Here is a 27113-nt window from a genome sequence, read left to right as displayed (position 1 = left end):
GAGAGTTGGCTGAATGGGCCATGCCTTATTTGCATGTGTTTTATAGGATGGGTTAGGGCATTTTGTTTATAACTCAGTTTAATTTTGTGTTTGGGGGAAACAAAATGCATTTGACCTTGTTGGGAAATACAAGGGCAAGGAACTGACATTGAATGTTCCTGGAGTTACCTTGACTGTGACTGTTGTCTGGCACAGTTGGGTAAGGGAGCCTGGAGAAAGCTAAAGGAAAGAAAAAGGAGGAAACCCCTCCCCGCCCCCCTGTTATCTGGTGCTGGCAGTGCCTCTCTAGGGGTGAGGACTGTCAAGGTACTAGGTACCACTGATTTCCTTTCCCCGCATGAGCTGAGTCTGCAGAACGGTGGATAATGCAGATAGATGTGGTGGCGGCAGCAGCAGCTTATCTGAGGCAACAGATGATGCACAGCAGTGGTGGCACCTATGAGCAGGGTGGACAGTGCACAGTGGTGGCAGAGCTAGGCAGCTTGGGCTGAAGCTGCTTTGGAGAGCAGCTGCTTACACAAGGGGATCTGGTGCAGGCCTCCCTACCCAGGAATTAAAATTGAAATCACTGCAGCTGGGTCAGGTAGTAGAACTCCCAGAGCAGCCCAGGCAGCACCAACCTGCTAGAATTTTTGGCCTTCTCCAACACAGGGCAACTCACCATGAGTGGGGAGGAGGGAAGTGTTCAGAACACATCAGCCACTCACAATGTTCAAAAGAGGATTGAGGTTGGGGTTACTGTTAAGACATCCTGGGTGTGGGAGTCATACAACATACGATTTGTTAATTGATGATTTTCCCAAACTCATTCTGTTGTCCTCATCCCGTTAAAGTTCCCATTGTTGTAACCGCCTCATTCAGTGCTTGCAAATGGGAAAGTATTGGTTCACCCAGGGTGATGCATATAATTTCCTAGGTTTCTGGCTGGGGGCTTCAGCTGGTGTCAAGTTTTTTAAGAAAACCCCTAGACAATTGAACGCAGCCCTTTTTTTGCTGCTGTTAATAACTAGCAGAAGGGTTATACATATATGTGCAGCATGAGTACATTTGAGTAAGCAGGTGATGCTATGAAGCGTTTGTGGTAGTCTCTCTAACCCTAATGCTGAATGTCTATGTTCTGTCCACTGACTTACTAACAACATATGTATATTTTCAGGGACATCTTTGAAATTACAGTGCAGGGTTATTTCTGTTTTTCTGTTCATCAACATGGGTGCACTTTGTCTACATTGCATTGTTAATGTATATCTTTTTTGTAATGTTCAATAAGAACCCCTAATTGGATAGTTTCCCTCCCCAAACTTGCTGTTAGCTCCTTCTCCATCCATATTGTTTCCATTTTCCCATCTACACGCTCACTCTTGGCTGGCCCTTGCTCACTCTGTCTTCCCCCTGCACCTACTGTGGTCATCTTTCTACAGTGCAAAACTCACCAATGGTGCCAGTTCTCTCAACTTGAAAGACCACTGAATAGCTGAACAAAACATTGCTTCAGATTGGATGGTGTTAGTAATTTATACATGGGTATGCTATCACTCCTCTGGCAGCTTTTTCTTCCCGTCCTATATTAACTCCAGTATAGTGAGCTCTGTAGTTCCTGCATTATAGTTTAACAAACATCTGCCTCCTCTAGGCATTTCAGTTGTCACACACCCTGGCCTTCAGAACCTCATGGGAACAGATATCTGACCCTCATCTCCAAAATGTTACAGATCCTTGCCACTTGAGAGCTAAAGGAGAATTTCTATTAGTTGTTAGCAGTATATAGTCTATGATACATAGCTAAGTAGCCCTGATTCCATAGAATATGGGGTAGTGGAGTAGACACCAGCTAATTCATCACAATGTTACACTGGCTGAGGACCCATCTTGTGTCCACGAATCATATATCACTCCTGGGTAATCTGCATGTCAAGTATTTTCTACATTTAATTGCCTAGCCCAGTGTTTCTGTGGCCAGCATTTTCAGACCCTGCTGACTGTATTTTTAAGTATGTATTTAAACAGCTGCAAGTTGCCCAATTTTGAAACATCAGTACCTACTCCAAAACCCACTGAAATCAAGACAAGTCTTTCCATTGGCTCCAATGGGCTTTGGATCAGGTTCATATTTTAGGCAGGCAGGTTTTAAAATTTTGGCTTGTATGTTTTGGTTGTTCGGCACCTCTTGTTCAGCCCCTGTTTTCAGAGGTGTTCTTGGCAGGCTGTAATAGAAAGAAAAATGTAAATGATCTACTACTGCAAAAAGTGGGAACGGAATGAGGAAAGCAAAGCAGTTGAAAGCTGCTGCACTTTCCAGAAAAATGGACAAAGACTGTTTTGTCAAGGAGCTGGTCCTCATGATCATGAATGGAAGATGAGGTGGTCCAAGTAAGGAAAAAGACTGAACCCCCCAATATATAAAATATTATATTTAATATCACTATAAGGATGCCACTGTACTACATGCCACAGGAAATGCAACATGCAGTGAGAAACTACAAAGTCAAGTGATAGAGTCAGTGGCTGCCCGTTAGCACCAGTGGCAGGTGCTAAGTGAGGCTGTCATAACTATAAAGGGAAGGGTAATAGCTGTCCTGTGTACAGTACTATAAATCCCTCCTGGCCAGAGACTCCAAAATCCTTTTCCCTGTAAAGGGTTAAGAAGCTCAGGTAACCTGGCTGGCATCTGACCTAAAGGACCAATAAGGGGACAAGATACTTTCAAATCTTGGGGGGGGGAAGGCTTTTGTTTGTGTTCTTTGTTTGGGAGTGTGTTCGTTCTCGGGACTGAGAGGGACCAGACATCAATCCAGGTTCTCCACATCTTTCTAAACAAGTCTCTCTTATTTCAAACTTGTAAGTAAATAGCCAGGCAAGGCGTGTTAGTTTTCCTTTGTTTTTCTCAACTTGTAAATGTACCTTTTACTAGAGTGTTTATCTTTGTTTGCCGTACTTTGAACCTGAGACTAGAGGGGAGTCCTCTGAGCTCTTTAAGTTTGATTACCCTGTAAGGTTAATTTCCATACTGATTTTACAGAGATGATTTTTACCTTTTTCTTTAATTAAAAACCTTCTTTTTAAGAACCTGATTGATTTTTCCTTGTTTTAAGATCCAAGGGTTTTGGATCTTGATTTACCAGGAGTTGGTGGGAGGAAGGAGGGGGGATGGTTAATTTCTCCCTGTTGTAGATCCCAGGGGGGTTGGAACTTGATTCACCAGGAGTTGGTGGGAGGAAGGAGGGGGAATGGTTAATTTCTCCTTGTTTTAAGATCCAAGGGGTTTGGATTTGTTTTCACCAGGGATTTGGTGAAGGTTTTTCAAGGCTTCCCAGGAAGGGAATCCATTGAAATGGTGGCAGCCGAACCAGAGCTAAGCTGGTAGTTAAGCTTAGAAGTTTTTCATGCAGGCCCCTACATTTGTACCCTAAAGTTCAAAGTGGGGATCCAGCCTTGACAGAGGCTGACCTTGATTTTGATCTAGAAAAAATAACAGTCCAAGAGAGATTGAAATTCATGGGAGAGATTGAGTCACTGGAGTATTATAAACATTGCTTTTCTGAAATCAGTCTGCAAAGAGATCTTTTTTCCCCTTAGACCTGAGGCACATTACAAAAGATTTTTCTAAATTCCCTAGACTTGACACTTAAACTTTGAAAGCTGTGTATAGAGATTTTTTTTATTGGTAGGTTTAAAATGAGTTTAAGTCTTGAGGAAAGTGAAACAGAATGCTTTTATTATTTAGAAGATAAGAGTCTGAGATGTGAATACTTGGTTCAACTGTATGAAATGCTCAGAGAAATCTATAGTAATTTATTTCAGTTCAGTACTCCTACCTTTAGAGTTTGTTAGACATTGTAAGTAAATATTTATGAATAACAAATGCAGGCACAGAAATTGAGGATAGTTTGCAAATGCCAAATAAATAAATAAAAAAATCAAGGCCTATGTTTGTCAAAAGTTTCATTTGACAAGCTAGTTTACTAAATTTTTGTTAAGCAGCTCTAGCCAACACCATAAATATGAAGGTGCTTATTTGAATTTATTTCTATTTATACAATGCATGCTTATGAATCAAAGCTGTCCCTTACCTGGGCAGAATTACTGGGGAGCAACTTTCACAAAGCAGATATTTTCTAGGCACACCTTATCCACAAACATGCTTTATGAAAATGGACATTGCTATCCCATTTTTTCCCTTTGATTTCCAGTCATGATACATTTATGGAAGAAATCACCACTGAGAGATTGAAGTATTTTGATCTACATTGTGTTTTGCAATCTCCTTTTGAGAAATGTCACTGCTGCTGAATAACAAACTTCATTATGGATAGAAATTCACATTCTGGCAATAGAAGGATGTCTACCAAAAGCATACAATGCACAAAAAAGCAGTGGCTATTGAAGTACATTATCTTCTTGGGCCAGAAATTGTGGCCCTTGCAGGAACATCTGCAGTAACAGATTCTGAGACAGGTTTCCTACATGGTGTAAATGAAGATAAAAAGGTGATAACTTGAAATATTTTATGTAGTGATGAATTAGCCCATTATGTAGAAGAAATTGAACAATTATTTTATATAGTCATAGTCAGCCATCTCTCGAAGCACTTCCAGGAGTGTATTATTTATTTGTATTACCATGGCACCTAGGAGCCCTAGTCATGACCAGGACCGGATTGTGCTAGGTGCTGTACAAATGCAGAAAAAAAAGACACTGCTTGCCCCATGGAGCTTACAGTCTAAGTAAGAGAAAGGAGACAGAGGGCTGAGGAGTACCCCACATAAACAATGAGAAAATATTGGTCAGCATGATAGGCTCAGCACACCAACACCCTGTTAAATTTTCTGTAATCATCACAGCAAAGTCTGACAGCTCAAAGAGAATGGGGATGGAATGTGGGTTTTGAGCTTATTCTAGGATGAGGTCATTAGAGACCTAGTTCAGTGACCAAGGTACTCACCTGGAATGTGTGAGTGTGACCCCAAAATTTGGACCCAAGGCACACTAATAATGGCTTGCCTATAACCATAAACCAATTGTCAATTTTGCCTGTATCAATGGATAACAGGAGGTGGCCCTAGAGGATTTGCCCAGGTTTTACCAGGGAGTCTGTCTCTGGCCCTCAGAGGACTCCCCAGAACAGACTAGTTCTGTTAACCTGTGAGAGGACACGGATACAGCCTTCCACTCAAAGAACTGACACTCAAGCAGTAATTCTTCAAAAACAAAATAACATTTATTTACAAGAAATAATCAGTTATAATTATACTTAAGAAAGAATACACTGCAATACATGACATATAGCATAACACAATTGCATTGCATTTAGAAAGCATATACTAAGGCAACGCTATGGACTACACAAACCATATAGCGGATACAATGTTGCAAAAACCAGTACACATTGACCCCCTTATACATATGCATGAAACCTTAATGCAATGCTATTAAATCTATTACAGTAACACAGAAATTTCCTATACATATGTGTAAAGCAACATTACAATGTTATACCTTAAAGAACATTAAGTACTAACAATAACATCCTATGAGTGATGATCGGACACTCATTCAGACGCAGGCATCCAGCGTTATTTACAAGCATACTCAGACATACCTTTAGTATATAAAAATGATTATACTTACTTGCCTTCTTCTCAGGATCTCTCTGATACGTCTCAGGGTCCTTCTGCTCTGTCAGTTCTCTGCTTGTTGCTGATGCCGCCGCTGTTGTACTATGCTCCTCTGTCCTGCTGTTTTCTGATGTTCTGCTCTTCTTGCTACTCCTTCTCCAGTCTTCTCCACTCACACCCATCTCCCAGCTCTCTGCCTTATATATGATTTCTGGCCTTCTCTGATTGGTCGCTTCTTCAATTCAAGCTATTAACATGGATCCTTCCTGTTGGGTGATACCTGCTCAGCCAATCAGCTTTACCTTTCATTTGAGCTGAACCTCCTCCTAATCCCACCCTACAGGTATTTTGGAGTGAGCTCAGTCCTTCCCCTCTGAACTTTATTTCACTGTAATCTCCTGTCTGCTATTGGTCAATTTAGTCCGGATCCTCCGTTTTGATGTCTCCAATATAAAATCATTGTGATCACCATTTTGGGTTTCTAGCTAATCAACTATCATTATTTATTACTTATCAAAAGCCTTACATTCCAAACTAACTACACCTTATGACACTGTCACCACCTTCGTTGTGTTTACGGAGACAGGTTTTCTGCCCCTCTTTGGCTGTTTACAGCTGTGTATATTGCTGCATGTCTCTGTCCTGGGTGCTGCATTTCTAATATAGGATCAAGGCAGCTAAAAAGCCTCTTGTATCAGGAGACCCCCCCGCCAGGTTAACGCTCCTTTCTACCTGACAGGGAAGAGAAGGGATCTGAAAAGGGATCTGCCACGTCTTTGGTGAAGGCCCTAATCACTGAGCTATGCGATAGGCTGATGTGGGGCTCCCTCAGACTCTCCTGTTGATGCTGTTCCATTGTGTATATCTCATTTAAACAGTCATTGGCCAGCATGAAAAAGCATGATAGTGTATCCTTGTGGTCAGAGCATTCCTGTGGCAGCTGGGTGACCCAGCACCCAGTCCCCCCTGCTCCAGTGACATTTGAAAAAAAATATTTATCCACAGTGGAACAGTTTCAACAGGAAAGGAACGTCCAACTGTCCCATAAGAAGAGAGAGGGGGGATTTGATAGCAGCCTTCAACTACCTGAACCGGGGGGGGGGAGGGGAGGGAGGGGTTCCAAAGAGGATGGAGCTAGGCTGTTCTCAGTGGTGGCAGATGACAGAACAAGAAGCAGTGGTCTCAAGTTGCAGTGGGGGGGGGGTCTAGGTTGGATATTAGGAAACATTATTTCACTAGGAGGGTGGCGAAGCACTGGAATGGGTTACCTAGGAGGTGGAATCTCCATCCTTAGAGGTTTTTCAGGCCCGGCTTGACAAAGGCCTGGCTGGGATGATTTAGTTGGCTTTGGTCCTGCTTTGAGCAGGGTTTGGATTAGATGACCTCCCGAGGTCTCTTCCAACCCTAATAGTCTATGATTCTATAACCCAGTCGTTAGAGCATTCATCTGAGAAGTGGCAGATCCTTGTTCTAATCCTTTCTCCCCTTCAGGTGGAGAGGGAACTTGAATTGGGGGTCTCCTATATCCCAACCCATGAGATGTCTGTAAAGTGCATTCTGGTGTTATAAAAATTAATAATAAACATTTGAGCACAGTTCGAAAAGCTATATAGACTACAATAGTGACCCCTTTAAAAAATATTGAGGCTGAGAAATACAGAGAGAAATTGAATTCTATCTTAAATGATTACCTTGTATATGACTGTGAAAAATGATTTAACTCCAAGAGGGAGGGAAAAGCCTGACAGTGCGACAACAACAAACACATTTTGAAATGTTTTTTCCCCATTCACAACTTCTGAGAGATTAAATATATTCCCTTCTCTCTCCTTTTAAGATTGATATCATCACTTATACTGGAAACAAACATAGCAACTCAGCTGCTCATGGTGCCTCCCAGCATTTCTGCACACTTCCCATCAGAAACATGTTGGCAGCAAAATACCAATGTGACAGTGAAAAGGTAGGGGCCTTGGCAGGTAATAATGCACTTCATTCCAAAAGCAATAGATGGGCATAAAATTGTATCACAAATAAAGATCACTTTGAAAAGCACTGGCAGAAGATAAAAATACCCTGTACCTCCTGGATCTCAAAGTAACTTTTAGACATTTGCCTATAACCAGTGTACTAACTGGCTGCTTGACCTCTCAGTTTTCATGACATTTTTTTTAAATGTGCTCTATTACCTATTAATTTTTCATCCCTTTCTTATTACTAGAACTAGCAAATAATTTGCAATGGATACTTTAGACTCTTTGACCTTAGAGACTAATCATGATTTGGCTGATTTGATTGAAATATTAGACTCAGTTCTCCACCTGTAACCCACAAAGCCAGTCACACTTTCCTCAGCTGCACAGTCCTTTGTGGCCACAGAGGATTATGGGCTTGGAATCAAGGCAAGAAACTGGTTGTTTTGGAATGCTGGGTTGGGGTTAGGAATGGTGACCTTGGCAGGCTGAAATGGACTCATTGAATATGAATGTGAATAGGTGCAAAAAATATGTGAATATGTGTGAGTATGTGGAAAAAACTTTCTTAGTACACTGCAAAGCATCACATCCCTAAACATTTAGTATCCTTAAAGTGCTTTACACAAATGTGAACAACTGATCCTCATGTCAGAAGACCCCAGTGAGATAAGTGGTAGGGAAGATGAGGGTCAGGGGAGTTCAGTGACTTGCCCAAGGTCACAGAGTGAGTTAGCACAAGAAATAGGATTAAAATTCAGGAGTTCCTGGAAAGTATGCCAAGGGGTCACCCAGAGGGGAAGGATCCACTGTAGACCCAACCTTTATGCAGTTTTTGTTTCCAAAGGGTCATAAAGGGATTGTTCAGCTCTTCATGATGCCACTTCAGTTAGATGTGGGCCACTCACCCCAGAAATCTCTCTCCCTGGATTTGGGGTGGGGGAAAACACATCCTTTCTTCCTCCTTCCCTGAAAGATAGAATGTAGGAGTTGAGGTAACCTTCACACTGTGAAGAAGATGGTGGGAATGGGGCATGTTGTGCAGTTCTCCCTCTCCTTCAAAGCTAGAAGATAACAAATGCTCCTGAAAGTGGTAGGCAGGAACCATGTTCATTCCAGTACCAAAAGGAATATGAGTAGAGTTATCTTCCTAATTCTGAATGCACTGAGCCCTAGCTAGAATGTTTAGAATTTTAGCACCAGCAATGTGAGCTGGCTCCAAACTCTCTGCACACTATATCATCCACAAAGACTAAATTCACAAAGAATTTGGCAGTGCCTTTTTGGGAAATACGGAAAGTTTGGCAGTGGTGTAATATCTAACATCCCTCATTCATGGTTTTGGGAGACCAACTTAATCTTTTATCATTGCTCATATTTTAGGGCTCCAGTAAAAATCTGGCCTTGTTTACTTTGTGAAGGGATAGAGGGGCTCTTTTAATATCTGTCAAACAACATTTATTTTGCATCTTGATCTGACAGATCAAACTGCAGGCAATCTGAATCTTCTCTCCACATATTTGTTTGATTTTTTTTTTCAAAATAGACTTACATTTTTAATGGGAGACTGTGATAGGGTGTCTGCCACACACTTGCCCTGAAAAGGTTATTGTATGCTCAGAAGGGGGCCAATTCATCAGACAGGCAACAGCTGAGGGAATCAGGTGGCTTAAGCAATCCTCTGACTGAATGTGGGAGCCCAGCTGAGGAGGAATGAGCTTGGCTGAGTTTATAAAGGCTGGGGAATAGGCTGTAGTCACTCCCTGGGAGAAGGGAGGAGTGCTTGGAGGCTGCAGAGACATGTAGCCTGCAGTTGTTCCCTAGGACGAGGGAGTTGGGAGGTTGGCAAACCCAGAGAAGTGGGAGTGCTAAATGGTCAGGAAAGGACTCAGGGAAAGCCAGTGAGGAGGGAACAGACCATGACTGCTGGCTAGAAAGTCTCTGAGCTGGAACCCAGAGTAGAGGACGGGCCAGAGTTCTCCTGCCAGCCACTCAGAGTGGCGCTATGTGCCAGTAAATGGGAAGACTGCCCAGGATTGCTGAAGGAAGACTTGGATACCCTGGAAGGGGAAAACACAAAAAGTGACTTGGCTGGAGGGCTAAGTCATGGAAGTGCAGTGTGCAGCTTGTAGATCAAGAGAGGGGATGCAGGCCCAGGGGGAGAGGCGGAGAGATGGTGTACAACTGTGGAAAGGGGAGTTGATCTTGTGAGCTAGTCCCCAGAGGGACCAGGAGGAAGTGCCTTCCTAGCGGTGTTCATTCCCTCTGGACAGGATATTGGGCTAGATGGACCTTTGGTCTGACCCAGTATGGCTGTTCTTACATTCTTATATGTACTGCATGACAGAGAAGTTTGAAAATCAAAAGAGCAAAAATCCTGATTTTTATTGGCAATATATAACTCAGAATTTTCAGACTAAAACCAAAGCATGTTGTCTGGTTTTGATCACTGAGTCTTCGTAGTGTAGATCATTGTTTGGGTCTTTAAATTAGCAGTCTTGGCATTCTTGACATTATAGTTTCAATTTATTTTGGCGTGTATGGTCTGAGAGGTCTGCCTAAAGGATTAATGCAGTCATTTGAGAAAATACATTTAGTTGGGAGGTTGAATGCTCAGAGTTAGTTTCCAGACTTAATGTTGACAATCAAATGCATTGACTTCTTTGACACAATGACATTTGTTGAGAAGGAAGTAGTTTGTCCACTTGCTTTTTTTGCCTGCCTGTGAAATTAGAATATTTTCTCTCTCAGATAAGGAATGATTGAAGCTCAAGAAAAAACACTTCTATGTACAAATTGAATTCTGTCAGGAACCTAAAGCCATTTAATTGACAAAATAAATTCCATCAAGTCCTTCAAGCTTGTATTCCTCACAGGAGTAGATAAATATGCTGATAAAGTTCATTTTGACCAACATCTTGATATATTATTGGGAGACTGAATTTGAAGAAATGTTTGAATCTCTTCTGCAGATTTTCCATAGAATCATGGGACAGGAAGGGATCTCCAGTGGTCATCTAGTCCAGTCCCCTGCACTCATGGCAGGACTAAGTATTATCTAGACCAGGGATCAGCAACCTTTGGCCCGCGGCCCACTAGGGTAAGTACCTGGTGGGCCGGGCCGATTTGTTTACCTGCCACATCCACAGGTTCAGCCGATCGCAGCTCCCACTGGCTGCAGATCACCTCTCCAGGCCAATGGGGGCTGCGGGAAGCGGCATGGGCTGAGGGATGTGCTGGCTGCTGCTTCCCACCACTTGCATTGGCCTGGAGTGGCAAACCGTGGCCAGTGGGAGCCGCAATCGGCCGAACCTGTGGATGCAGCAGGTAAACAAACAGGCCTGGCCCATCAGGGTGCTTACCCTGGTGGGCCATGTGCCAAAGGTTGCCAATCCCTGATCTAGACCATTCCTGAGAGGTGTTTGTCTAACCTGCTCTTACAAATCTCCAATGATAGAGATTCCACAACCTCCATAGGCAATTTATTCCAGTGCTTAACCACCTTGACAGGAAGTTCCTAATGTCCATGTGTCGGATGACCAACGTACGCCTGGGCGGAGGGCGGGGTGGGGGCTCTGCACATGGTTATTCTATTTTATTTCTACTTACAACTGATATGATGGGGGGGAATGGAAAAGGCACTTCTGGCTTTTACATGCATTTGAAATTATTTAAAACTGCAGTGACATAAAATATAAAACCCTAAGCCAATGGCTATTCAAGTCAGTGGAAAGATTCTTGGTGGCTTCATTGAATGCTGGATCGGGACCAAAGCCAGCAGTTTACCCACATCCCAAAACCCAGACATAAGCAACCTGAGATGCATATCAAATCCACATAATACCTTTGCATACCCACAAATAGAGCTGGTTAGGAAATTTTCAGCAAAACATGTTTTCATCTAGAAATACCAATTCATCAAAACCAAAACTGCTCCCAAAACTTAAGGATCTGTTCTGATGAATCTCTTGTTTCAAAAATAATTTGAGAAAAAAGTTTTAAAATCATTGAAACATCCCCTTTTGACCTTTTAAAAATGTTTTTAAGTTTTTGCTTTGAAATTTAAGCTAATTATAATTTTAAAAAGTCAATGTTTCAATCTTTTATCCCAACAAAATATTTAGATTGACTAGAATTAATTCTTTTGTTTGTTTGTTTTTAAGGTTGGTGGGTTGTGAAAATTGTAAGATTTTATGTTTTTGTTCAGTTTTGGGACAGGGAAAAAAAATTGAATTTTCAAAAAATTTGTCAGAATGGGAAACCATTTCACACCCAACTCTAGCTACAAATTCCAACCCTTGTCATGCCTCTTCCTACCAATGGTCTTAGATGACCATCTGACAGTACCCCCAGAAAGTGAGGAACAAATATAGTCCATCTTCTAGTTGCTTTCTCCTGCCTCGTAATATTGTCTTAGTCATGTCTGGATCATGCTTCCTCTTGCCCTCATCCATGCCCTGATCCATAGCAAACACTGGGTAAGGGGTTTGGCAGCACTGGCTGGGTCAGATGAGTTGAAGATAGAGCTAGTTGTCACAAGCAGACAGAAAACAACCCTTTCCCCAACCCTTCTAATGGCACCATATACAAGTTGAACAAGATGGAAGTCTATCAGACTCTGAACAGAAGAACAATTGTTCAAAACTACTCTGAAGTATAAACTCTCAATCATAGGATTGAGTCAATGAGGGGAGTAGCACATGAGCTCATTACTGCTGGTCTAAAGTGTTTGCCCCAAAAGATATTTTCATCCAAATACCATGCTAATGACTCATCCAGACATCAATAACTGCCAGTTTTCCAACTGATATTATCCAGGATGTAAATTAGTCACCAGTAAAGCACCTACATAATTGTGGAAGATGGCATGAAAGAGACAGGATCCTCTTACTTGGTTTATAAATAATCCAGGCAAAGTTTGTATCTCAGTTACATCACTGTAAATCCACAGCAGCACCCAGACCTACTCTCACTCTCCTGCAGACTAACTGGGAGCAAAATTTAGCCTATAATTATTAGTTCAATAGGCTGTCTATAAACGGGTACCAATGCACTATAGATATCAAAAATACATTAAACCAAACCAGTGTAACTATTAAGTCTATCAGCACATTTACAAATTTCCTAAATTAGATGTCCTCATCAGAGCAATTATTATGATACCACAAGCAATAGATTCTAAGGCCAGAAAGAACCACTGTGATCATCTAGTTTGACTTGCTCTAAATTACAGATAATAGAATTTTCCCAAAATAATTGCTAGAGCATTGCTATTTATGGGAAATCCACCACAAACCTTGGTAAATTGTTCCAATGGTAAATTATCATCACAGTTAAAATTTACACCTTATTTCCAGTCTGAATTCATCTAGCGTCAATTTCCAGCCATTGGGGCATGGTATTTTTCTGCTAGATTCAAGAGACCAGTCAAATATTTGTTCCCAATGTAGGTACTTATAGACTGTAATCAAGTCACTCCTTAACCTTCTTTTTGTTAAGCTAAACAGATGGAGTTCCTTGAGTCTGTCCCTGTAAGGCATCTTTTCTACTCCTCATTCTCGTGGCTCTTCTCTTCTCTCCAATTTATCACCATCCTTCTTGAATTCCAGACACCAGAACTGGACATAGGATTCCAGCAGAGGTTGCACCAGTGCTAACTACAGATGTAAAATAACCTGTTTGCTCTCACTCAAGATTCCTGTTTATGTATCTGTGACAGTGTGTTACCAGGCCTTTGTGGCCCACTGCTAGAGGTCTGGCTACTCTGCGGCACCCTGCCCCATAAAACAGTTATCTGTGAAGAAAAGAGAAGCCATTGTGGAAATTAGGGAGATCTGGTCCTCTAGCAGGCAGAAGGGCTGGGGACCAGCAACAACTGATCAAGCCCCAGTGTACCCCCCAAAAAAATACTGCCTGCTGTCAGCACGTCAGTTCCTAGCTGGAGTCAGAGGAGTGAGGAGGGATGCTCCTTAGGCACCAGCTAGATGAACCAGACAGGGTCAGGACCTATTACTGGCTGCAATCAGTGGCAAAAACTAAGAAGGACCCCTCCTGTTTCAATCCCAGACCAGGAATATAAACCAGAAAGAGTAAGAGATATTTTGTGTATAATTGATCCCAAAGGTCAAGGAACAATTTGTTTTGATTGTTATACCCCCAAAGGGATTGAGGACTGTGACACCCATCTGGAATGCTGAGTTACCGGAGACCCTCCGAGGCTAGCTGACAGGGAGACACTGGTAGCCGAAGAGAATGCCAGCACCATAGTGTCCAAGGATAGCATTAGCCCTACTGGATCCAGCATTGTACCACAAGCTCATTTTCTGCTGATTATCCACCCCCAAGTCATTTTCAGAGTCAGTACTTCTAATGATAGAGTCTCTCATCATGTAAGTATGGCCTACATTCTTTTTTCTTATATGTATACATTTACAGTGAGCTGTATTAAAACACATATTGTTTGCTTGCACACAGCTTACCAAACAATCCAGATCACTCTATATCAGTGACCTATTCTCTTCCTTATTTACCACTCCTCTACTTTTTGTGTCATCTGCAAACTTTTTCAGTGATGATTTTATGTTCTCTTCCAGGTCACTGATAAAAAATATTAAATATTGTAGGACTAAGAAACTACCTCTGTGGGAACCCACTAGAATTATACCTGCTCTGATTCCCCATTGCTTCCCCTATCAAGTAGCAGCTTTTAATCCATTAAATATGTGCTAAATTAATTTTGTGTTGTTCCCTTATTTAAATCAAAATGTCGTGTGGTACCAAATTGGATGTCTTATAGACATCTAAGTATATTACATCAATACTGTTACCTTTATCAACCAAATTTGTAATCTCATTAAAAACAGATATTAACAGACTGACAGAATTTATTTTCCATAAATCCATGTTGATTGGCATTATTTATATTTCCTTTCTTTAATTCTTTCTTAATCGAGCCCCATCTCAGCTACTGCATTAGCTCTCTCAGGATCAATGTCATACTGACCGGCTTATAATTATCTGGTCATCATGTTTATCTTGTTTAATTATTAGCACTTAGCTTTCTTTCAGTCTTCTTGAATTACTCAGTGTTCCAAGACCTATTGAAAATCAACATTAATGGTCCAGCAAGCGCCTCAGCCAGCTCTTTTAAAACTCTTTGGACCGTGGAGTCTTGCCGAGGGAGAAAGGATAGGAAGCACCCCAGGGGACTTAGACTTTTCTCCAGTGAGTGAACTGGGGAACCAGTCAGCGTGTTTCCAGAGGATACCTGCTGACTTGGTAGTAAGCACCTTCACCACTGCCAGGGCCCTGGGCTGGGACTCAGTGAAGCAGGGGAGAGTCCAAGTTCCCGTACCTTTGGCGCCACCCTCCCCCCCTCAAGGTGGTGCCCCACTTCCTCAATGGGCCAATCGGCCACACAATCACACAAAGGTGGGTTACTTTAATGACTGGCCATTAGGCAATACTGTCCTGAGTGGAAGGAACACTTTACTGACTCCAGCCACAAGACCATATTGCCGCCTTTTATAGTCAGGGTCATGAACACAGGACCTAACTGGCTGCCAAACAGTTTTTTCCTTTCTTCTCACCATACATAACCCGGCACACGGGATGGAGTGTGTGACGCTACACCCCATATTTACATAGAAATACTGTTAAGATATGAATACAGCATAATTAAGATGTATTTTATGCAAGATGGGTCACAAGATATTACTGGAAAGGTTATGATTTGCTGAATGTGATTATCCAATATGTATACATGTATCATTTCTGAATCTGAAGTTAGGAATATTGACTATGTAACAATTACAACTGTGTGTGTGTGTACTTGGGGGAATGCTCACCAGACAGTAAGCAATCAGCCTGAATGAGCCATTTAAGAAGGACAATAGAACTTTGAAGATACTAATCTCCCACCTTTCTGAGGAGCCTCCTGGGATGTTGCTTTGACACTGCAGGGTCATCTGATGATGTCAGCTGGTAGGGAGTACCACCTTGGACACTGCTGGTATTTTTCCACTGGAAACAAAGGATTCCCTCCTTATGTAAATCCTACTTAAGGCTGGGGAAGGGAGTCAATGAGGGCTCTTCTCCATTGCCTCCCCACCTAGGAAGGAAGACTGCTGAAAGCACCTGAAGAGACAAAGGAACTAAGCTGGGGAAAGGCAAGGGCTGAGTCCAGGCTGAGACAGGGTTCTAGTCTGTAAAGAGAAATAATTGGAATGCTAAGATGCAGAAACTCTGCAACCTGCCAAAAGCAACATTTATGGTAAGATATTATGTTTTGTAACCTGTTTCCTTAGTGAATTAAGCTTAGGCTGCATGTTTTCTTTTATTTGCTCAGTAATCTGCTTTATTCTGTTTGCTGTCCCTTATAATCACTTAACATTTACCTTTTGTAGTTAATAAACGTATTTCTTGTTTATTTCAAAAACCAGTGTGTGCAATTCATAATTGGGGGGAGGGGGAGAGGGGCAAAGAGCTGTGCATATCTCTCTCCACATTGAGAGAGGGGGCAACTTTTATGAGCTCACACTGTACCGATCTCTCTATACAGCATAAGCCAATATTATTTTGGGTTTACACTCCAGAGGGTGTGTGCGCAGGAGAGCTGGGCATTCCCTGAGCTGAGCCCTCCCACAGAATGCTCATTGCAGGCTCTGTGTGATTCTACAGCTGGGTGTGTCCCTACCTGTGTATGTGTGCTGGAAAGAGGCTTGAGACAGGTGGGCTTGGTGGGACCCCAGCACATCTGGTGGCACTCTGATAGGGGGGTCCAACCTGTCACACCGGGATGTGTACACCGCAAAAGGAATCTAGAAATTTTATCTCTGCATCCCATGCTGAGGTTACATGTTCCCAGTTATTATTCCCCCATTATTTTCAGGGTTTCTGTTTTTGTAGCCTCTCTAATCTCCCTGAACAATTCACAATCATCATCACTTTCCTGGTCAGGTGGTTGGCAGTCTATTCCTACTGCTATGCTATTATTATTCAAGCATGGAATTTCTGTCCTGAAAGAGGCTATGGTTAAGATTGATTCATTTATGATTTTTTACTATATTTGACTCTATACTTTCTTTCACATATAGTGCCACTCCCTCAACAGTGTGATATACTCTGTCATGCCTATATATTTTGTACCCTGCTACTACCACGCCCCAGTAAGTATCATTCTTCCACCAAGTTTCTTTGATGCTTATCATACCAATAGCCTCATTGAATACCAGGCACTCAAATTCAGCCATTTTAATAGTTAGCCTTCTAGCATTTGTATATAAGCACTTACAAAATTTGTCAATATTTAGTTGTTTGCCTTCATGTGATGTAATTGAATGGAACTTTTTTTGCATTTGATTCTCTTCAATTCCTACCTACACTACTATTCACTTCTCTTTACTAGGATATAGAGTATCCCCTTTAATAAATCTTCCCCTATGGGATGTCTCTGTCTAAACAGAGGTGAAGCCCATCATTCCTGTATAGGCTCCTCCTTTCCAAAAGGTTCCCTAGTCCTAATAAACCTAAATACCTCCGCCAAACACCCTGCAATTTTGCCTGTCCAACTGGCCCTGAGTGTGGAACTGGAAGCATTTCAGAGAATGCTCCCAGGAGGTTCTGGACTTTAATCTCTTACCTAGTAGCCTAAATTTGGTCTCCAGGATTTCTCTCCTACCTTTCGTAGGTCATTGTTGCCTACATTTACCATGACCATTGGCTCCTCCCCAGCACTGCACATAAGTCTGTCTAGATGTCTCAAGAGGTCCACAACCTTTGCACCCACAGAAAGTTCACCAGGTTCTCCTGGTCATCACCAACCCAGCTATCTACATTTCTAACAATCAAATCTCCCTTTACCATTATCTGTCTCTTCCTAATAGAAGGGTTCCCTCCCCTGGAGAAGTATCCTCAGTGAGATGATACCATGACATCATCTGGAAGGAGGGTCCCAACTATTGGATCATTTCCCTCCTTCCCCATCCTCCTTCATCCTCCTCAATGGCATAGAGCCTTCAGACTGGAGGTGGGACTGCTCTGCTGCATCCCAAAAAGTCTCTTTTATGTACTTCTCTGTCTCCCTTAGCTCCTCCAAGTCAGCCACTTTGTTTTTAAGAGCCTGTACTCTGTAACTGAGGGCTGTGAGCTGTTTGCACAAAATGCACACATATTTTGATATTGTGTTGCCCTAAAGAGGTATTTGTGACTTGTGCTATTGTAACCCACACACTTCCTGGGTGTGGTGGTCTGTCCTATCTAGTGGCACTGAGACCACTTAGAGAGAGAGTAATGAGTCTGCTCTATGGCCTTAGCTAAGGCCTGGTCTACACTGGGGGGGGAAGGGGGAGATCGATCTAAGTTACGCAACTTCAGCTATGTGAATAATGTAGCTGAAGTTGACATACTTAGATCTACTTACCATGGTGTTTTCACTGTGGTAAGTCGACTGCTGATGCTCCCCCGTTGATTCTGCCTGCGCCTCTCGCTCCGGTGGAGTACCGGAGTCAACAGGAGAGTGCTCTGCAGTCGATTTAGTGTATCTTCATTAGACACAATAAATCAACCTCTGCTGGATCGAATGCTCTGGAGGTAAGTGTAGACAGGCCCTAAGAGCCCCACTTGTAACACTGACAGACCTGGTCGTCAGCAGGCGGGATCGAGCCTGGGGCCTCTGGAGCTTAGTGTATGAGCTTCTACTGCATGAGCTAAAAGCCAACTGGCCGTTAGCTAAGGTTGTAGAGGAGACTCATTAATCTCTCTCTAAGTGGTCTCGGTACCACTAGATGGGACAGAACACCACACCCTGAAGGTGTGTGTGTTACACTATCACAAGCAGCAGTGCATTATCTAATTTGCCTTTCTACTTGTTTCGGAGCAGAAGGTACAACTGTGACTGGTAGGCAATTTGCCCATGCACAGAGAAAGTGGAAAGACTTCCTCTTTCTCAAAATGAACCAGCAGCTGCTGCCATAGGGGCAGTCCATGAGTGAGAGAGTGTGACCAGTAAAGAGGAGACACTTAGATTCTGATCCAGCAAAGTGCTCTTGCAGGTACTTAATTTTAACCATTTGGTTGCCCACTGACTTCAAATCCCATTGACTTATTCTTAGATACAATAAATTGTCAAGATTACACTAGTTGTTGCTAGATGTTTTATAATTTTTCAGCATCCATTTGCCTGCTGTTTGAAAAATACCTCCCCTATGTTCAGCTTACTGAAGATTGCTGGCACCCATGGCTTGCTTGTTATCACTCATGTGGACAATTGTTACTGCAGAAAATTGATATACATCCTGTTTTATCTCTTCATCCTCACAACCGTTAAATTGCTCTTGACCTTTCACCTCATTTTTCCCCCTAAGGCTAAGACATTATCTTTAGTTCTCCCCTCATATTAAATGTTTTTTTTAAAAAAAGTTTAATAAAAAGACTACAGTAGGAATCTCATGTCAAGATCCCATTTTATAGTTATCTAGAATTTAGCCTCTTTTGCTTTATTGTTTTACCAATTGTTCCCAAAGGTCTGCTGCAGAAGATAGTGTCATTTATATGCTGTCTGTGTTTCTTGACAGATAAGAAAAAATTCCATAGGTAGACTATGCAGCCTCAGCCATCATCTGGTACTCTGCAAGACAGGGCATCTTCTCAAATGTCATCTAGCAGACATACATCTCCCTCACACAGAATATCTTTCATATGTAAAACAATTGCCTTTTCTTCAATAATATTTAGTACAAAAACCCTACATTGAGTGATTTCTCCCATATTTTTAAAATGAATAATAATAATTAGCTCATGCATAGTAACTTCATCTATAGATCCAAACATGTTTTATAATGGAAAATAAGTATTGTTATCCTCCTCTTTTAAAGCTAGGGGAAACTGTGACACAAAGATGATGGGACTTATTCAAGGTTGAATGGAGGTTCCTTTGGGTCCCTTCTAAGAACACATTATCTTAGAGGCTGGTAAAATCTGTTTCTTTAAAGTCCATTAAAAGAAAATACATTTGCAAAAGAAATTAGAGGGTTTTTTTTTCCAAATTTTCAATAAAACTAACATCTGAAAATTTATTTTCATTTTTTGTTTTTGTTTTTTTCATCCCCTTCTCTGTCTTTTTTCCCTTTGTATCCAAGGCAAAATAGAAATAAGGAAATAAGGGGGTGAAGAGAGGAAGGAAAGAATTGGAAAAAGGAAGAAGAAAACAAAAAATGAAAACTAAAACACAATTTATTGTTTTTCCATTTTTACTGAAAAATCAGATATTTTGAAAATTTTCATTTCTAAAAATAAGATCATTTTTCATCAAAAAAAGTTTTGAATGAAAAATTTTGAACTGCTGTAATTCATTCTTTTGGCCAGGGACTTTGTTCCCTTGTTCATCTTTAAGGTGAATAATGATAATAGCTTGGCTAATCAAGTGTAATGGTATTTTACAGAGTACAAATGCAATTTCCAAACTTGGAATTTGTTACTGAGAATATCATGCTTACTCTTTGGTTACTCTTAATTTTTTAATATGTTCATGGATCAAATGGTAATTTAAGTAACCCTCTTCCATAACCATATACTTAATTGTAAAATTCTCTATTTCATTGGAAACTGCATAAAACATTATTACAAATCTGTAACTAAAATATAATGACACTATTCTCTTACTGGTACTCTCTAACAAATGGGAATTCTCAGTCACTTTTTACCATACAGCAAAAAGTGTTGGAATTTTTATAATATATACTAACTTTCATAAGAACGTAAAGTAGGTTGTCCTTTAGTTGGGCAGTGCTGTTCTTTTTGTTTTTAAAGTTTTACTGACTAATTAAAAAAAACAAAACTCTGTATTATGCTTCAGGGATGAGAGTCTCCTCTAAAAGGCACAGCACAGCATTTATAGACAAGGGGGAGGAGCATCTGTGGTGGCTTTAAATCTTCTTTGTGCTCTCGCTATCCAGGGCTTCTCTGAGGATATGAGAATCCGCCAGCATACCTGAGGGTATATTTACACGTTGAGCTGGAGATGTAAATTCCAGCTTGAGGAAATATATTCATATTAACTCTGAGCTAATGCACTAAAAGCAGAGTGTAGCCAAGGCAGCATTAGTGCTGGGAGGAACTACCCACCCCAGTACAAGCCTGATCAAGACTCTAGCTACATACTTGGGGTGGCTAGCTCCTCCTACTACTCAAACTATGATGGCTATACTATTTTTAGCATGCTAGCTCAATCAGACCTAGTGCAGGTATGTCCACTCAAGCTGGAATTTATATGTCTAGCTTGAAGTGTAGACATACCCATAGAGAGCCTAGGAGACTGTTTAAGATAGAAATGGAATGTGGAAATGGATTCCCTTGTAAATATTCTGGGCACAGTTTCAGAGATCTTTTTGAAAATTTGGCACAGATTGGAATTTCAAATGCATTTGTTTGATGTAAGGACCTTAAAATATTCAACAGGGGAGGTATCGTGCCCTATTTCTCAAATGAGAATAAAATAGAAAAATATAGATGAAGAAACCATTAAACTTTCTTATCAAAATCTACAGGGAGAGTCAGATCAAGAAAAATATGAAATATGAAAGCAATAATAATTTAACCTCAAAATTCCATGTCTACTTTATTTATAACTATTATATTATCAGTATTAGTAGAATGCCTTGGGGAAACATTGCAAGGTTGGGGATATATGCTGACACTTTAGCACATGCATAATTTTACTTGCATAAGTAATCACATTAAACTCTATGGGTGAAATCCTGGTGCCATTTAAGTCAAAGGTAAAACTGCAGGAACATGGCCCTGATTCAGGCAATAGGAAGTTTCCCATAATTCATAATAGGGTAACTGAGGTTGTAATGTAGATACATTCCATTTTATAAGAAATTACACCATATGAGTTCAGTAGGATCATAGACTAGACTAACTGCTTTGAATGATCATTAAAAGGGAGAGGAAGCATTTCAAAACCAATGGAGCTGGGTTTTTGAAGATACAGTGCTAAAGGATGGCAAATGTTCAAATACAGCATCTGAAGTGACAAATTCTAACTGGAAGCCTGAATGTAGTATGAAAAGCTTATGCTTTCATAGAACACTCAGTGCAAAGTGGCATTCCTTTCACCCAAATGCCTTCTGTAACTATAGCTGTTTACACCCTCTTTAAGGTTTAAAAAATCTTATTTGAAGAAATTGAGGGGTGATTTTTTGGTCTTCCTTCTAAGTCTCCTTGAATAGAGCAGGAGTGCCTAGATGCAACATGTACTGGTGAATAGTACAGAGGTAGATGAGCCAAATGGTAGAAAACTGTTAAATTTGTGATGTCCCATAGAACGTTAGTAATCGCTTGTTTACTTCAATCAAAATCCTTCCCTTCTTCATTGATTAATAGCAACAGGCCAAATCCTGAATTTCTTATCCAGGCTTAACACCGTTGCTTTGACTCCTTTCTCCAACCTTTCTTCTCCACCTATCTTAGTGCTTGCTCTGAGCATGTTGCCCTCATGATGCTCAATCCCCTTGGCAGTCTAGTAGGAAGCTACATCCAAGCAAAGTTTAGCCATTTTCTCATGTCTTTGCTGGACAACCAGATGTAGATAACATTATTTTTTAAAAGCAAGTACAACTACATTCAGCACAATAAATAGGTCATAGGTCGTATTCACAAGGATACTGGAACGTTATTTAAGCATTTTTTAATATGCCAAGCCTCTCCCCAGTCATTTTTAAATCAATGGTAGTTTTCACACACTGGACTGCCTGCAGGAAACACAGAATTGGAAACATTCTCCTCTTTATCATCTATTCTATAGAAGGGAGAGGGGTCATTGTAGCAGTTTAAAAAAAGTAGTGGGTTGGATCTAGAGATAATTACTGCCAGTTCTGAACCTTTCTGTACACAAACTATCTTTGCACCAAAAATTAGTGTTTCAAAAACAGCTAGACAAACGCTTCATTAAAAGTATTTGTAAACATTCATTTAAATAAGAACTGCAAAGTCACGTTGACAGGATTCACAACCTATTTCATTTATTTAACACAAACAAATACGATTTTTAAGGAGTTTCTTTCTGCAAACAAAATATAAAGTTTTGCAAGTACTTGTGTGACTATGTTTGCAGAGACAAGGTGGGTGAGGTAATGTATTTACTGAACCAACTTCTTTTGGTGAAGAGACAAGCTTTTGAGCTACATGGAGCTATTTTTCAGGTCTGGAAAAGTGTCTCAGGCCTGGTCTACACTTGAAGTTGCCCTGTGGGAGCAGCTTCCGTGTCGATGCTACCTATGCAGACAGAAGGGGTTCTCCCATCAGTTTAGATAATCCATCTCCCCAGAAAGCAGCGAGAAGTGGGAGCTGGATTTGCCAAACATCTCCACTGAACTCATTCATGTATGCAAATGTTTATTTCCAGGTACAATGTGGGGGACACATATCTGAAAACATGGCCTTAAAATTAAGAAAGATAGGTCTTTATTTTTGCCTCTTGTTCCTTGTTACTGTATAATACATACTATGTATTCCTTCCTTGAGTTCTGGGGGGAAATATAAGGTTGTCAAAACTAGGCATACACTGAGCAACAAAAGGACTCACGATGGAACTATCCACAGGAAATTAAAACACACAGAGAGAGAAAGAAATGGAGAATGTTTACATGCTTCAGAAGTAATTCTAAACAGGTGGATTGGACAGTGGGAAGAAAATTCTAGGCAGTCACCAGACGGATGATGCAGCAGGACATCACCACTATTTGCTATGAAAATTGTAGGGAAAGTTTTGCACCTAAGGTAAGGGTGAAAAATATTGAATATTTTTTAAACCATTTTTGGAAGAAGAAGAAGAAAAAACCTGCTTGTTTTTTATATCAGAAATGTGCCTTGCATCACAGTGGGGTGAAAGAGAGCTTGTCCTGTTTGAGCAGCAGCTCTCACATTTATAACAGGGAGGATCTAAGTGGGAACAGAGAGAGACAAATTACTCAGATGCTGAGCGATGAAAATTCAATGCAAACATTCCCTTGCAGCTATAAATTGTTTCACAAAGTATGATAAAGCTTAAGCAGTGAGGCAGTGTGGCCTAGTGGCTAGAGTACTGAAGCTGGACATGGGGGATGTAGGTTCAAGTATTAGCTTTGCTGCTGGTTGACCATGGGCATGTCACTTTTCCTCCCTATGTCTCAGTTTCTCCATCTGTAAAATGAGAATAATGACACAGTAAAGCACTCCAGGATCTATGGCTGAAAAAGGCTATACAAAAGCAAGATATTACTATTAGTGCTAAGAAGTTCTGAAACCTGAGCCAGTTGCTGGAGAGTGAATGCCTGAATTTTATCTTTGTCTACCATGTTTGAGTGTCATTGCTTATTTTCAAATATTGTGCCTGAATTAAAAGCCAAATGATTAAATAACGAAGAGCAGGGTTAAAAGGACTCTCTCTGCTTTACAATAGCCAGCAAGTGGATTGAGAAAGTGTGCAGCTCAGCTCCTAACATTTTTTTCTCTTTTCCCCCTCCTAATTTCTCAGTCTCTCTGTAGTTTCCCACTCCATTTCCCCCTAATTTTAACATTGATTTTTTTTCTTGGTTCTTTTTCCCATAGTAACCTGAACCCAATAAATCAGATTTGTGTTTAAACTGAGCTTTCAAACCTGCCATGTTGGAATAGGTTCAAAATTAGGCAAAACAAATGTACTCCACTCTCCTTTTAAATGATTGCATTCTAGGAACAAGGAATGTTACATCTAGTTATAGTTACACTGTTTAAATCTGTATAGCAGTAGCTTGCAGCGTTTTTACCCTTGGTCCTTTGATTGGCCTTTTTCATTAGTTTTATGATCCAAACTACCTTTGTAATCTAAAAATATGACAAGTAAATGTTTTCATCACTTGCTATGTTCTCCCGACTATACGCACACAGAAGGCCAATTCACAGTTCTCACAGCAATGTAGCTCACCCCAGGTGTTCTCTGCCATTAATCCTGATACCCTTTATGTGCTTCATGCCTGGCAGGGCAGAGGCTACTTTTACAAACCCTGTATGATAAGTGGCAATTGCCTGAGGTGCCTCTGTGCTCTAGGTAGCAGCATTCCCAGGAGTTGCTTACTGCCTGTTCCTACCCAGCACAGAGCATTTATTCCTCAGGTGTTCTGTGGAATTACAGTGATAGCACCTTCTGGGCTCCTCTGTTTTTACAAGAGATTTGGGAAGAGGACTAGAGGAATGGTTTTGGGGAGGTGAGCATCCAGCCTCCCAGTCACCCTCTTTCTTCCTGGGGTAAAATGGGAACCCTTGCTTCCCACCAGGTTTAAACCTCTCTGTCTGTGGTTTGTTTGCAGTAGATGCTTGGGTTTGCTCAAACTGATCAGCTAGAGTAACCAGTTCATCAAAAGTTTTCATCTTTTTATCCCATAAACACTGTTTCACATCATCTCTACATGTACTCAGGAAACGTTCCTGAGCAACAAGATCACACATTCCTTCAAAGCTTGTAACACCTTTTCCCTTTATCCACTTATCCATTAAAATCTTTCATCTGGTTTACACATGCCACATTACTCATCCCAGCACCCCTCTTAAAGCTTCTAAATTGTACTCTATATTTTTCAGGTGTAATCTGATACTGTTTTAAAACCATGTCCTTGAATTTGCCATAAGCTGAAGCATCTCTAAATACATCTTATTGAATATATCCAGAGCTCTCCCAGACTAGTTTGCAACCGAAGTGGGCATCTTTTGGTCCTCAGGAATTTCATAAAGCACACACAGCCTCTCAAAGGTGATAAAATATTCAGCAATATCCCATCTCACTGTATGCAGGACACAATTGTTCCCATTTGTGAATTTTTGGAGAGGTGGGACTCCCTGGTGTGGAGGGGTTCTGGTTCTGATTCTCTATCAAGTTCAGTTGATGCTTCCTCTCTTTTCTTCTCTTCCATTTTCTTTGGCTTGCAGTTCCATGGCGCTTCAGTATGCAGGTTCTTGCACATTAATTTCCATCTGTTCTAGATTCATAGATTCATAGATTATAGGACTGGAAGGGACCTCGAGAGGTCATCGAGTCCAGTCCCCTGCCCGCATGGCAGGACCAAATACTGCCTAGACCATCCCTAATAGACATTTATCTAACCTACTCTTAAATATCTCCAGAGACGGAGATTCCACAACCTCCCTAGGCAATTTGTTCCAGTGTTTGTTCTAATTCCATAAGTCTTTTGTGTTCTTTTCCCCTCTCTTCTGCCTGAAATCTGCACAGCTCCAGCTTCTTAACAGTTTCACATTAACTCATTTTGCTTCTTTTCTATCCCTACTTCCCTTTCCTGAAATAAGCAAACAGAAAATAACAAACTGGTAACCTCTTTGACTGATCTCAAGTCACCACACTTAAAACTCACTTGAAATCACCACCAGTGCAGGAAGTGCAAATCTCACTCAGAGCAAGTGGCTGTGCATATGATCCTGTACGACTATGCCACTGTGATGGACTCCCCCCGGGTGCCCCATGGAACTGGGGTGCCACTGAACCCCCTGACCCACCAGCCTGACACCCTCTAATACTGTACTGGTGTGACAAGCTACAAAGCCCTTTAGCTTCCATTTTCACCAGCATTCATAGAGATAGGGACACACCCAGCTGCAGTTACATGAAGGCTGTCCATCCAGCCCCTGCAATGAACCAACAATAGAAAGGCTACAGCTAAGGCAACTCCCAGCTCCCCAGGCATGCACCCCATCTGGAGTATAAACCCAAAATTATACCATCTTGCGCTGCACAGGGAACAGTACCGTGTAAGCTCACAAAGTTCGCCCCCTTCCCTCAATGTGGAGAGGAATATGCAATAACTTTTGCCTCTTGAGCTAAGATTCCCATTCACTTCACTCCAACTCACTGGTTTAGATAAAGCAAAAACAAATTTATTAACTACAAAAGATAGATTTTAAGTGATTATAAGGGTTAACAGATCAAAGCAGATTACCTAACAAAAACACAAACTAAGCTTAATATACTAGATTGGATATGAATTAGCAGATTATCACCCTATCTAAGAGATGATACAAACAGGCTGCAAATTCTTAAGGCACAAGCTGCATTAGCTTTACAGATTGGATTTCTCCAGGCTTCATTCACGGGCCAGTAATCACATTAACCTGCATCCAGCACTTCCCCCAATTCAGTCTTTGTTCATGAGGTGTTTTCAGGAGTCTTTCTGGGTGGGGAATGAAGAGCCCCACATGATGTCACTCCCTGCCTTATATAGTTTAAGCATATGGTGGGAACCCTTTGTTTCAAAACTTGGTTCCCAGACCAATTTGTGGAAAAATACTGACATCCCAAGATGGAGTCCATAGACATGTGATCTGGTTACATGTCCTTGTAGAGTGATAGCAGCCATTGCTTACAGGATCTCTGGGGCATTCTCAGGAAGGCTCACCAGGTGGGGGATAAGCTTCTCCTAAGGCCAATTGTTTTTCCTTAATGGCCCATTCCCCAGCCACTATCTAGACTAAAAGCGTCTTGTCTAGTGGGCATTACCCA

The sequence above is a fragment of the Malaclemys terrapin genome, chromosome 3 (assembly GCF_027887155.1).
Source record: "Malaclemys terrapin pileata isolate rMalTer1 chromosome 3, rMalTer1.hap1, whole genome shotgun sequence".
NCBI lineage: Eukaryota > Metazoa > Chordata > Testudines > Emydidae > Malaclemys > Malaclemys terrapin.
This window is presented reverse-complemented; position numbering follows the sequence as displayed.